A 12,834-nucleotide genomic window follows, 5' to 3' on the forward strand; every position below is an offset into this window, starting at 1 on the left:
ATGAAATCTGGAACTGGAGGCAGAAAAGCACGGTTTTCTTGGCTCTGCCACAAATGAGCTGAATGCTGAATAACATTTGTCAGTTCCCTTTTATGCRCTTCTGTATTTTTTGCCTTATCCTTTGGTTGACTTCTCTGAAGAGATAGTCAGTCTGTGCCTTGAGGAACTAACAGTCTCTGAGTCTTTCTGTATGTGTGTATGGTATCTGTCATAACAGGGCTGTTAAGTTCACAGAATCATAGAATGGTAAGGTTGGAAGGGACCTCTGGAGRTCATCTGCTCCAACCCTTAGCGTAGCGCATATGGGGGCTGAACCCGCTAGCAGTGCCACGCTCTAACCAGCTGAGCTAAAGCTGCCCCCAAAGTTAGCTGGACTATGTGTGCTACTATAATCCAACTACCATTTGAGGAAATTTCGCTTATAATGTCAGATGTAATCACCTATTGTGACAGTATCCCTTAATTGGAATATGACTGTTGCCTATCAATACTTCAGGGTTAAACATTGGGAAGGGAGAAAGAAGTAGTAAGCTAAAAGACAATGTTGGCATAAGAGTGGAGGAGCGTAAATTTGCCTTGGATAAATTTAGGCTGGAAATGAAGAGCAGTTTCCTAACATTATGGTTCTGGCACAGCCTGCCGGAGGTAGTAAAAAGGGCAAAAAGGGCAATTATTATTAAGATGGAGCTTGATTTGTTTGTGAAAGGGATTGTATAATGTGTGCTTACAGCTGTAGGACCAGCCTTGAGGATGAGACAAGGAGGTCCCTGCCAAGATCATCTTTTTTGTTTATTTGAATTGTCTTTGCAAAACCATGCCTTTATTCTTTTCCACTTCTTTTTAGTATAAGTCTCTTCTTCAACTGGAGGAGTTTTTGGAAATACGTTAACCTAGCTGAAAGTTGTTCCCAGTTTTTTTCACACCTGTAGAGGGCTCACATTCCATTCTTCTTTCTTCCCATTATAGTTCAAAATAGACRTTTTGGCAAGTGCAGCAAGAGCTTGTGTAGAGAAGTATCACTTTACAGAAGAAAAGAATTTGTATTTTTAGATGACTTTTAATGCAATTTAGCAGTTGGAAGTAAGCCAGCTTAGTTAGTAGAACCTTATTACATCTTCCAGGATTAATCCTAGGCATTTTACAGAATGTATTTTTCAGAAGTTTGGGAAGACAATGATGTATTCCGGTAGTGCCACTCATTCAAGGTTCTGTCCGAAATAAATCTTGTATTGCTGGGATTGATGGTATTTTTATCTGTCTGATTTAAAATCTTTCCAGTTATCTATTTGTCTGCCTGCCTTAGAAATCTGTTGTGTCATAAYGTGCTCATTCCCCTGCTAGCTGGGAACAAGTGTTTCTGTAGCGCATCATCAGTAGGTTTAACTGAACTTAAACTATCATCTACCTTGTCATATCCTGTAAGGAATTACTTACCTACCCTCTCAGAATTCCTCTCTTACCACATTTGTGCTGAAAAGTTTAGCGCAGCTAGAGAGAGGGCTTATGACTGTAAAATTTTGTGACCCACGGAGTTTCTGTCCACAGTAATCATTGCAGACGGTTGTAGTTGGGTTTAAAACATTCAGGAATAGCCAAACTCAAGATGTCTGCTGGGAGGCTGGAGTGTAGCTCACTGTGTTCTGCCTTTGCTTAATCTGTCTTGATGTAACGGGTGAGACCTGCTCAGGTGCTAGGGCCTTTAGCACCTCCTCTTGGATCACATGCCTGACCTCCACCAAAGTCCGTACAGCAGCAGGCATGTCTCCGGGTAAATAACAGTTATGGTAGGAAAGTGGATCCTGAGGACAGATTSCACCCTGTCTTTAGCTGACACTTCAGGAACATCTTTTACATCAGTGTATTGCTCTGCATTACCTTATAACATGAGCTAAAATCATCAAGACATAGCTTCATTGTGATTTTTCATGGCCAAGTTCCCACTCTTGGTAGAGAACCTGGAAGACAGTAGCTGAGGCTTGCTAATGTGAAGACTGAATGAACCAGGTCAACGATTTTAAGCAAGATTAGATATGGGCAGGAAACAAAAAAAGTAAAAAGCAGAAAAGTAAATGCTTACCAAGGAATGTGCTGCAGTTCCATGTGATTTTATAGCTRACTTTAGGTGCAGTGTTTCATAAACATCCAACTTGAAGATGATGTTGATCATCATGCTTGTGTCTGACTTAAAAGAGTGCTTGCTCATCTACACTGGAATGAAATTCTTCCTCAGTCCTTAAAAAACACTAATATGTCTTCAGCTATATATATACGTGTGTGTGTGTGTGTGTGTGTGTGTGTGTGTGTGTGTGTGCGCGTGCGTGCATGTGTGCATGTGTATGTTAATGTTTCAGAAACTATTTTGGTTTAAAGAAAGAACTGTCTGTAATTGAGTTGAAAACAGTGGAGCTAAGCTGAGTGTAGTGTCAAGCAAAGCCTAAAACATTACTACCGCTTTGTAAATAAAGTAGTGAGGACTTTGAGACTTTGACTGAGGAGAGATCCATAGCTAATTAACAGGATATCCAGAGGGCATCAAAGATCTATGGGAAGCATGTTGGATATTGTATGGAAGTATGTGCAGAATAGGAAGCAACCAGATGTAGCATTCAAAGTGAAGATAATGAGGCTTTGATACCACCAGTGACTGGAGTCTATGTTTATGCTTAGTGCATCAATAAAGTAAGTGAAGAATAAAAAAAGTCCGTGATAGACCCAAAGCAGAGGATGATAACCAGTAGGAGACTGCATCATATTACATATAGAGATCTGATTAGAAGTGTATAAAAGAGAATTATAATGTAGATTTGTTTGATTTAAGATGTTGGACAGTTCTGTATTTGTCAGCTATCATAGATACATGCTTAATAATACTCTCTGCAATTAATAAAACGGTGTTTTACAGTGTAACAGAGTTCAAATAATTGTGCTTCTTAACACATGACAGTGAATGATTTCTGCTTACCAGAATATGTGAACTGTGGCCGTGCTTTTTTGTAGCAGAGATTTTTAAAGCTGCTGTGGAGATTTAGATGATCGATGTCCATTAAAATGCGTGTGCTTCCAACATTTACCTTCTGAGGAGGAGAAAGTGCTGAGCATTTAAAATCTCCCCTGCTTATACATGTGTTTTGCTGTTTTCTAGCATTACTAGAGAAAAATACATGTGTTCCGTGGGTCACAACTCTTCTTTCTTKGGTGTTTGAAAAGGACTTAAACAACCTGTGACTTCTGATAAAATAAACAGTTTGCTCAACATTGTGCAGCCACTTTAAGATCTCATTATAGTGAATGGCTCATAAGAAAAGGCCCAGATGAGATTTGGAAACTGCTGCTGTTCTTCACAGGTGAAACTTGATCATCCTTTTGCATTTGAGATGGCAGTGTCCTTGGAACGCTCCCAAAGTTTTGGTTCTAATTGAAAAGGCTCTTTATTATAGAGATAGAGGTTTTGCTACTTAACATGGCTTTCCTAAAAACCTATGGTAAAGGTTTCCATCCSTAAAAGTTGACAAGGTGTCTTGAGCTGCAGTGCCTCTTTTGAACCCCTATCAAGAAAGTGTTTTTTTCTTTTACAATTTTTTGAGCTATCCAGTGTTAGTTTTCTTTGTGCACCTGCACAGACATAAAAGTAATAGCTTCATTAGAATGATGACCARTTCTGATTCAAACATTTAATTCTGCTTTGCTTGTTTGGTGATGCTTATTCTGCAAAATATTCTAGATCTTACTGTCCTTGGCCATGTGTTGTTTTTGCATGAATTTTATGTGTGATACCTAAGCACAATAGGTTTCCAGTGTTTTCTGTCCCTGACTGCTTGTCATTCAGTATGCATTAAGTTTGGATGTTATATAGAAGATACGGTTCTCTGCTTATATTCAGATTTTGCCATGTTTTATTACATTTGGGGATACAGCAGTGAACCTTGCTCTACTCCTTTCTTACTGTTTTTTTGTTGTTTCTTTTTCCAGAATCTGTTGCCAAAGAAAGCTTGTTTAGCTTTGGTTTTGGTTTGTGGCAGAGTTGCTGTATTTCGAGAAAGGGTAGTTYAGCAAATATAACTGGGAATACAATTTGATTTTAATATGAAAATTTGAACTGAGATTTGAATGTAACAGCATATTCTTCTGTAGTGTACCTGGTCTGGTTTGGTTTAAAATAATTTAAGTAATGAAAAAAATAATAAATCTCTTGTGAGACTGTTTCATAGTGCAATTAGTTGCAGTATTGCAAAGCTTTTTCAAATACTCATTCACTCCAAGTTTTCTRTTATTTACCATGATTTCATTACCTTGTTCTGCCCTGGTCACCTTAACCATACTTCTTCATCCTTATGACTCTTGTTGACTATTACATTATTTCAACGTAGACTTTACGTGTGTGATCTCTTTCTTATTTTGGCGTGTGTTATGCCATGTATTATTATTCACTGCACTTATCTAAATAGTCTTCTGTATACAGACATTTCTGTAGTACAGAYATACTAAGTAATGAAAACTATATTCATGAGACTAGATATAGTGTCAGTGCTCCTGTAAAATCCTTGAGGCTGTTGATAGTTAATTTAGTTAAGCATAATATTATGTCCATTAAATCTGTGGGATTGCCTGTGTGGCTAGAATTGATCATATATTTGACACTGTCTTTGACACTGTCTCCCATAACATCTTCCTAGGCAAGCTCAGGAAGCGTGGGCTAGACGAGTGGACAGTGAGGTGGATTGAGAACTGGCTGAAAGGCAGAGCTCAGAGGGTCRTCATCAATGGTGTGGAGTCTAGTTGGAGGCGTGTAGCTAGTGGCRTCCCCCAGGGCTCAGTGCTGGGTCCCATCCTGTTCAACTTCTTCATCAATGACCTGGATGAGRGGACAGAGTGCCTCCTCAGCAAGTTTGCTGATGATACCAAGCTGGGAGGAGTGSCTGACACACCTGAGGGCTGTGCTGCCATTCAGAGAGACCTGCACAGGCTGGAGAGCTGGGCGGAGAGGAACCTCATGAGGTTCAACAAGTGCAAGTGCAGGGTCCTGCACGTAGGCAGAAATAACCCTAGGCACCAGTACAAGCTGGAGGCTGACCTGCTGGAGAGCACTCTGCAGAGAAGGACCTGGGTGTGCTGGTGGATGACAAGTTGACCATGAGCCAGCAATGTGCCCTTGTGGCCAAGAAGGCCAATGGTCTCCTGGGGTGCATTAGGAAGAGTGTTGCCAGCAGATGGAGGGAGGTGATCCTGCCCCTCTCCTCAGCCCCGGGGAGGCCTCATCTCGAGTACTGTGTCCAGTTCTGGTCTCCCCAGTACAAGAGAGACATGGAGCTACTGCAGAGTCCAGCGTAGGGCTACAAAGATGACCAGAGGGCTGGAGCACCTGCCCTATGAGGAATGGCTGCAAGAGCTGGGCCTCTTCAGCCTGGGGAAGAGAAGACTGAGGGGGGATCTKAYCAATGTGTACAAGTACCTGAAGGGAGGRTGTCAAGGGGATGGGGACAAACTCTYTTCAGTTGTCCCAWGTGACWGGACAAGAGGCAATGGRCAGAAATTGAACCACAGGAAGCTCCACCTGAMCWTGAGGGGGAATTTCTTCCCTGTGAGAGTGACRGAGCCCTGGCACAGGTTGCCCAGAGAGGTTGTGGAGTCTCCTTCTCTGGAGATCTTCAAGGCCYGCCTGGATGYAACMYTGWCTAACCTGCTCTAGGTGACCCTGCTGAGSGGGKAGGTTGGACTAGCTGATCTCCAGAGGTCCCTTCCATCCTTACTGATTCTATGATTCTATGATATATATGTATTTTGATATATTTGATGACATGCATCTTTGCCTCTTTCATCAATGACTTGATAGCCAATCACATTAGATTTTCCTTTTTTGTCGAACTCCTTTTTTTGATGCAGATGTACACAGATGTATTGCTCTGCGTCCTCTCTGTTTTTCAGGATGCTGGATTACCAGGTATCTCCTTCCCAATTCAACTCTGTATTTTGGATTTTCCTTTGCCTGAAATATTAGCTACCATTTTTCAAGTTCACTGTCATTTGCTTTCCTTCCCATTTATCTGTTTCATTACGTAGTATCATTTTGTTTTGGTAACAGCTCTAAGTGTACTGTCTGTTCTTTAATCACTAGGTTGTTGATTCTGCTTTTTCAGATTATTAAAGACTRTATGAAACTAGACCTACTGCTGACCAGTGTGGCAGCCTCTGGACTTCCCTCATGATTTTAGTTTTCAGATTCAGAGGAACTCCTCTAATCTTGTAATCTGGCCTCAGTTTACTTTTATCTCTTCTTTCTACTGGATTAATTTTTCCAGTAAGGAAAAATCTGAATTTTGAAACTTTTTTRTATGTGTCACTAACATTCAGATACAGTAATTCAAATGTATTGCCCTTTCTCTGCTTGCTTATCCATTTGATAAAACTGTTTTGACTAGTGTGACGTTTTCACTTTGGTGATCACTGAGGAAATTGCTAAAATGAAGGAGTTGGTGACTTCTTCCTCTTGTTATGTAAGTAGTGTAAGTAGTGGTTGGTCCAAACATATTTTGAAGTATGTACAGATCCTGACATGAAGCTGAAAGTCTTCTCTGTCTTTCTGCAGTGTTTTTTGTGACATAGAGCAGCATTGACTTTACTGGGGGTTTTCACAGCTCTAGGGAACATTTTCAGTCTGCGACAACTTTACACTGTATTCTCTTTTTGTGTTGATTTTGCTGTTAAGAGGATGTTACCTGGATAATGCAGTACTCCCTAGTTTACAAACCCTAATACAGACAGAAAGCCCAGTTACGCCATAGCAGTATAGTAATAGAATGCACGTCTGGAAAGCTGAATGCACTTCTTCATCACTTCAAAAGCTACTTGGATGCAAAGGTTGAAAGTGGCAGCAGAAAGGCTGTGGCACACAATGCGAGTGTTGTGTTTGTCCTTGCGAACTTCTCTGCTGGCTCCAAAATCTAGAGAGCACGCAGTAGCTGATGTGTAGCCAGGGCTATATGCCTCCTACTCTGCACCATCCACCAAAATTTTAATATCTCATCAACTGTAAATTGCTGTGCTGGKTTGTGAAATAATTTCCCAATGGACCATATTGTACAGGTATCTTACAGGTTTATGAAATATCTGAAATACATGTTTTAATCTTTGAGTTTAGAGGGCTGCTCAGTTGTAWAGGATTACAGTGAATGTGATTAATGTTACAGATTGCATTGAAATAGGCCTGATTTCTCTGTCAGATAAAATACCAGTGTCATTCTGTCTTACTGGCTGAGAGATAGGAAGTGCCAGTTAATTGTCACTTTTCCTTTTTTGTCTGTGTTCTTTTTTACTATAATAAAACCTGTTGGCACAATCATGCCTTGCAGTTACTTTATAACTGAGTGAGCAACAGAAGGGGCTTAAACAATTGGAAGGCACTATTAAATGTGCAAATATATGGAAAAAAAATGTATGAGATCCATCCAGGCAAACCTGTTGACATCTTAGAAGGAAATGTGCATTTTTTCACTATCCTACAGAAAAAAATCCACAAATCTGAAGGGACAAACAACATTAAAGTTCCAAAGTAGAAAGAAAAGTAAGCAGATCGGTGGACTTGTTTTCCATCTGTTGTGCCTATCTTGTTTTCTGTCTTATTCTGTCACAAGATCTGGCCCAAACGAAGCCCCCATGAGGCCCCCAGAAGGTTGAGAAGTTTGCAGGATGAGCTACGCTGTTGTATTTCCTCCAGAGTAGTAAATTTCTGGGGTTTTTACCTTATCCTGGGCCCCTGCAGAGGGCATGGATTGRGTGAAGAAGCTTCTTTTAGAGTAGAACCTCAGCACTATTCTGAAGCTTCACATCTCTTACCTTTTATGTTCGGTGTGGCAGTGTAGGTGTTGAGAGCCCAGGGATTGGTTTACATTCTGGTCTTAATGAGGTGTCAAGATGCCAAGGATCCAAAAGCATTTCCACATTCAAAAACAATGTTCCTGTCATGCTGGCCCACTAATGAGGTTGAGAAGGCAGGAATTTGTATAGTTATTTATGTCTCATCTGTCTCAACTGGAGAGAAATTGTTGTGTGTACTTTTGCCAGCCTTAGAAAATGCATGAGCATGAGGATATTATCAATGTCTAGGCTTGCACAGGATACTGCATAGTGCCCTGGCCAAGCACAAGGACTGTTACAGCCTTCAACTAGAAAAATAAGCTGTATTTTTCTAGATCTAGTCCAAGAGGATTTTTAAGAGCCTTGTGACAACACTATAAGTCTTTAAATAAAGCAGTCTAGTCACTTTGGGGAGAGAATTTGCGAAGTATGCCCTATCCTATCAATCARTTTAGTTGACTGGCTGGAATTCCTGTTTCAGAACAACTTTGCATTCACCATCTCCCAGGAAGGGGGAGATTCCAGACCTGATAAACTGCAGATGAGGAAAGTTTGCCTGATGAGTACTGGCAATATCTAAGACAAACCAAAGAAGAGGGAGGAAGGAAATGAATTGATGGATTCACTTCATTTCCTCCATAGATTTTGTGAATTTTCAGTAGATCATTGGCCAGATATGTGTCACCTGCCTGAAGACAACTGCTAAAAAAAAGGATTTGGGATGACAGCACTGACTTCTTTTGCCTTTTAGTACTGACAAATGCTGACCAAAAAGAAGCCATGTTTCTTGCAGACAAAGTCACAACTACATTTTTATATACTTTTCTTTATACTATTACCCGTGAACATTTACATCTTTGATCCAAATTTAATAGATCTTGAAAGGTATGTGATCATGTAGTTTTAGTTGATAAGGACGTACTGTGAAATATTCCAAGCTTGCCACTTCATTATAGTCTTTTTTCTCCCTTTGGAGCAGTCAGAGGGAGGGGAGCCAGTGATGCAAAAAAAGATCAAGCTGCTGCACAGACACTTTACATGTTTCAATTAATAAAGTTCATCACAGCCTGGGAAACGCAATAGAATCCCTATTAAATGTATTATCCTTCTATTAGGAAATCATTTCTCCTTCACACCAAATYTTCCTGAAAAAAATAACAAATTTGGTTGACTTCGCTTGGCTGTGGATCTGGTGATTCTTCTTTGATCTCTGCATGAATTCCAGCACCAAGCAGGTCTTTCAGAGCATTCATTCAAGATGTCCTGTGGAATCACTTGCTAAAATAGCAGCCTCACAGCTTGCTGCAGATGAAGCACTGAACTCCAGGACATTTTTGGAGTCCTCTGTATGGGCTTCCTCCTCAATTCAATTTCTTCAATATAGTAAGTCCCATGAAGAAAAAATATCCATATGTTAATCCATATGTTAATATGTAAACTACAAGAGCATGAGCATCTTTCCTTCTATGTAGGAATTAGATAGTTATGACAAACTTTGCAAGTAATCCAGCTGTGGCACATTATGCAGTTGCCTCTTAAAGAGATGTGCTGAGATAGTGGTTGTCTTTTGAGCAGAAGTGGATTTGAATTGAATGGAAAACTGAAAGATTGATTAGAATATGCTTAAACTTCTTTTTCGTGTTTAGAGTAAACTTTGAGATGATGAAGAAGAATCATTGTGATATGAATGGCACCAAGATTACCTTCACAATGAGTAGTTGGATCTTTGCGTGCACTTAAGAAAGTTATATATTTAGCAGAAGGCATTCCAGTGGCATGATGGGCAGGAGTTAACTGTTGGGCATTTAAATAGGCCRGACACCACAAGAAAAAGGAAGAATTTTTAAGCTAGTATTATCTGAGTTTTTTAAGCACCCATAGGGAAATTCTAATTAACCAGATAAATTTGAGAGAAARTATTTGAAGAAAAATACAAATTCTTTGTACCAGTAAGCTCTGAACCCAGTAGAGCAAAGGATCTTAACTGAGTTCTGTAAGTGTTAACATAGATTCTGGTATGGTCACATCTTAGAGTTATATCAAAGACTGAGGGTTCAGATGATTTTAGAGCAGTTATGTGTGTATGTGTGTAGGAGGAAACGTGGAGCCGAAATATTTGGCTACAACAGAAACCAAATGGGAATTACGACCTGCCTAATTCTATATGGTTGAGCCCTCTGTCCAGTTCTCACCCTTGTGCTGCTTTCTTCTTTTTACRGAAGAGCATTTTAGTGTGAATCTACCTTTTCCCTGTATGTTTGTCTGCTATATTCTTTTCCCTCTAATATTTTCTATCTAATCATGTCGTTAAATCTTCCTAATATGTATCTGAAGATGAAAGGTGACAGCTGTTATTGAAAGAATGGATCATAAATTATCTTTTCTTGCRATTGTCTGAGGTAAATTTGTAGTATGCTTAAGAAAACAGAGAGCAAATCTTGCCAATAAATTGAGGCTATTTCATTTTGCATGGCTGTCCACTGAGGATTGTCCCTCTCTGCAGCTGGCCTCAGAATATCATTGATGTTGGTCACAAACAATCTACTCCTTAATATCCAGGATGCAAAGTGTCTTTGACATCTGCCATCTCCATTCCACAGTCAACCTCTCACCAGTACGCTATCATCAGCTGTAATTGAACTTGCAGATTGCTTCAGGTTCTGAAATGCTGACTGCTGAATTATGATGGGAAAAATAGCATTCTACAGCCATAAGCTCAGATAACTGTGTAACTCAGAAGCTATGTAATTATAATACTGGTGAATAATACTTGCTGTGATTTATGTTAATATCAGTGGCAATGTGCAAAAGGACCACTCTGCAGACCTTGTATTCTTTCAACTTTCTGCAATGCAGAAGGGAGCAAGGAAGCAGAATGAACCACAAAATAGAGAGAAGGGAGGAAATGCTGTCCTCAGCATTGCTTTTTTATTCTGAACATGTTAAGTGAATAATAAGCACAGCAAGGTTCAGAAGACCGTGCATTTCAATTGCCAGCTTAACCCACAGATTTTCCATGGAAYGTTATCCGGTCAATTTATCTGTAGCTTCAGGTCTCCGTTTGTAAAATAAGGCCTGCAGAGTCCCTATGGTTCAGGTATGATYTGAGGACTGAAAGCGTAGATCACACTGAGATGCTTGAATACTGTGTCAACATGAGTCTACATGAGTATCTGTATAGCAAAATATAAGCTGTAATAAGGATTCCACTGTTTCTTTGGCATGTTGTTAAAGGAGTTATGACAGCCACTTTGAGCCTGGGGCAGGAATGGCAGAACAACTTTAAGCCTCCTGCCCTGGCTGAAAGAGTGACTTCAAAACAACAGAGATACACAAAATTACTCTGTTGAGCTATCTCAAACAGCAGAAYGAGCAAATCGCTGTAATGACATGGCTCGGCCAGTTCCCCACATTGCAGGGATCAGGTCATACCCGTTTTTCTATTTTTGAGTGGTGTCAGTGTACACTAGAGATCATACCTAAATCTCAGTGAAATCAGTGCGGGGTGTTTTTGTGAATGGATTTAGATGAAGCTAACTCCGTGGTAGTGCCTCGTACTGTTTACACTTATAATATGTATCTGGTGGATTCACGCAGCAGATTGGTTGTTCATAAATTTTTTGTCAGGAGAAACCTCAATAGTGTTTTCTTCCTGGTTTTCCCTGTCTTATCTTTTTCCTAGTGAAGGGAAAAGTATGCAGGCCTCCATCTGGATGATTAATTACTCTGTAACAAAGCAGCTGTGGAGCCTGACAAGATTGCACCCAGACTATAGTCTTAAAATAGTGGATGGACTTGATGTTTTTCCTTCCAACCATCTTACAGTTGTTGTCGTAAGAATGAGCGATAATTGCATTGCTCTGTATTATCACTACATTTTTTGTTGTAAGAATAGATTCATTTAGTGCTGCCATCATGAGTTCTTTTCAAAATGTGGCATCAGAACTTAAAACCGTTACGTCCTTTCCTCTCTAATCAAGAGCCAAATACCAAGGTCTAAGTACAGGTTTTATGTAAATATTTCATGTGCTACATTTGCATTGTGTATACAATGGAAAATGGTAGTAGGTTGCCCCTTTCTCTTCTATATGTTAAAAAAAATGTATGTAAGATTATATGTTTTGAAATAAAGAGGGAGTTGACCCTAAAGGTGAGAGTAACAGAGGTAGAAGTAGAACTGAGATCTTCCATTTTTCAGTCCCCAGTTGGTTGACTAACATTTTTAGATCGAGATACTAYGCTGAATATGTCGAGGTCCAGGCAAGAAGTAAGAAATTCCCATAGTTGAGAGGCACCAATCAGGTAGCTACTTCATGGTTCTTCAAAGATAGAGAAGTCCTGTTTTACTTTAGAAAGTAACTGAATTAACTCTAACTAAGCAACTGAGCAAATCAACAGATGAAAGCAAGAAAAAAGAGTAAAAATATCAGGCAAGGAAAAATGTCTCATTGATTCAGCATTACACATCAAATATAGGCAACAGAATTTTTTTTAAGTACAAATGTGCAAATCAACACTAACCCTACAATCAATATTCAGGCAGAAGAGTTGGTAGGAGAAATTTGTCCTGATGTAATAAACACATCTCCACTATTTTGGGGCTGAAGATAGAAGTTAGCTTTTTAATTTGCCTGCAGCATATAAAATGTTCGTTTATGCTGGCACTCCAGTGAGATACGAATTGGAACACAAGTAAAAGAACTACAGAAGAAAGCTTAGTTACCGCTTGCTTTGCAGTTTAGTTCCATTCAGATACGCACCCGGGATCGTATTCAAAAGAGAATGAAATTGCCTGTTTCTTTGCGTGGCTCTCTGTTTCTTGGTTTCCTGGTTTCCTCCAGCAGGGATACCTTCTCTTGTCCCCAGAAGATCCCCTTCCTTGGTACTCTGTAATTTACTTGGTCTATTCTTTTAGCCCTCTGTATCTCTGATTCCCCTGTGCCTTTAATTATCTATAGATACTGATTATGAAAGGATTTCTCC

At 39.8% G+C, this 12,834-nt stretch overlaps 1 protein-coding gene across 1 annotated transcript in view; it reads left to right on the forward strand.

The window, feature by feature from the left end:
• Positions 1-12,834, forward strand: part of PLCB1 (phospholipase C beta 1) — a 416,514-nt gene that overhangs the window by 275,252 nt on the left and 128,428 nt on the right. The window lies entirely within an intron of this gene.

Source organism: Rhea americana, unplaced genomic scaffold (assembly GCF_003343005.1).
Source record: "Rhea americana isolate MKP2758 unplaced genomic scaffold, rheAme1 scaffold_146, whole genome shotgun sequence".
NCBI lineage: Eukaryota > Metazoa > Chordata > Aves > Rheiformes > Rheidae > Rhea > Rhea americana.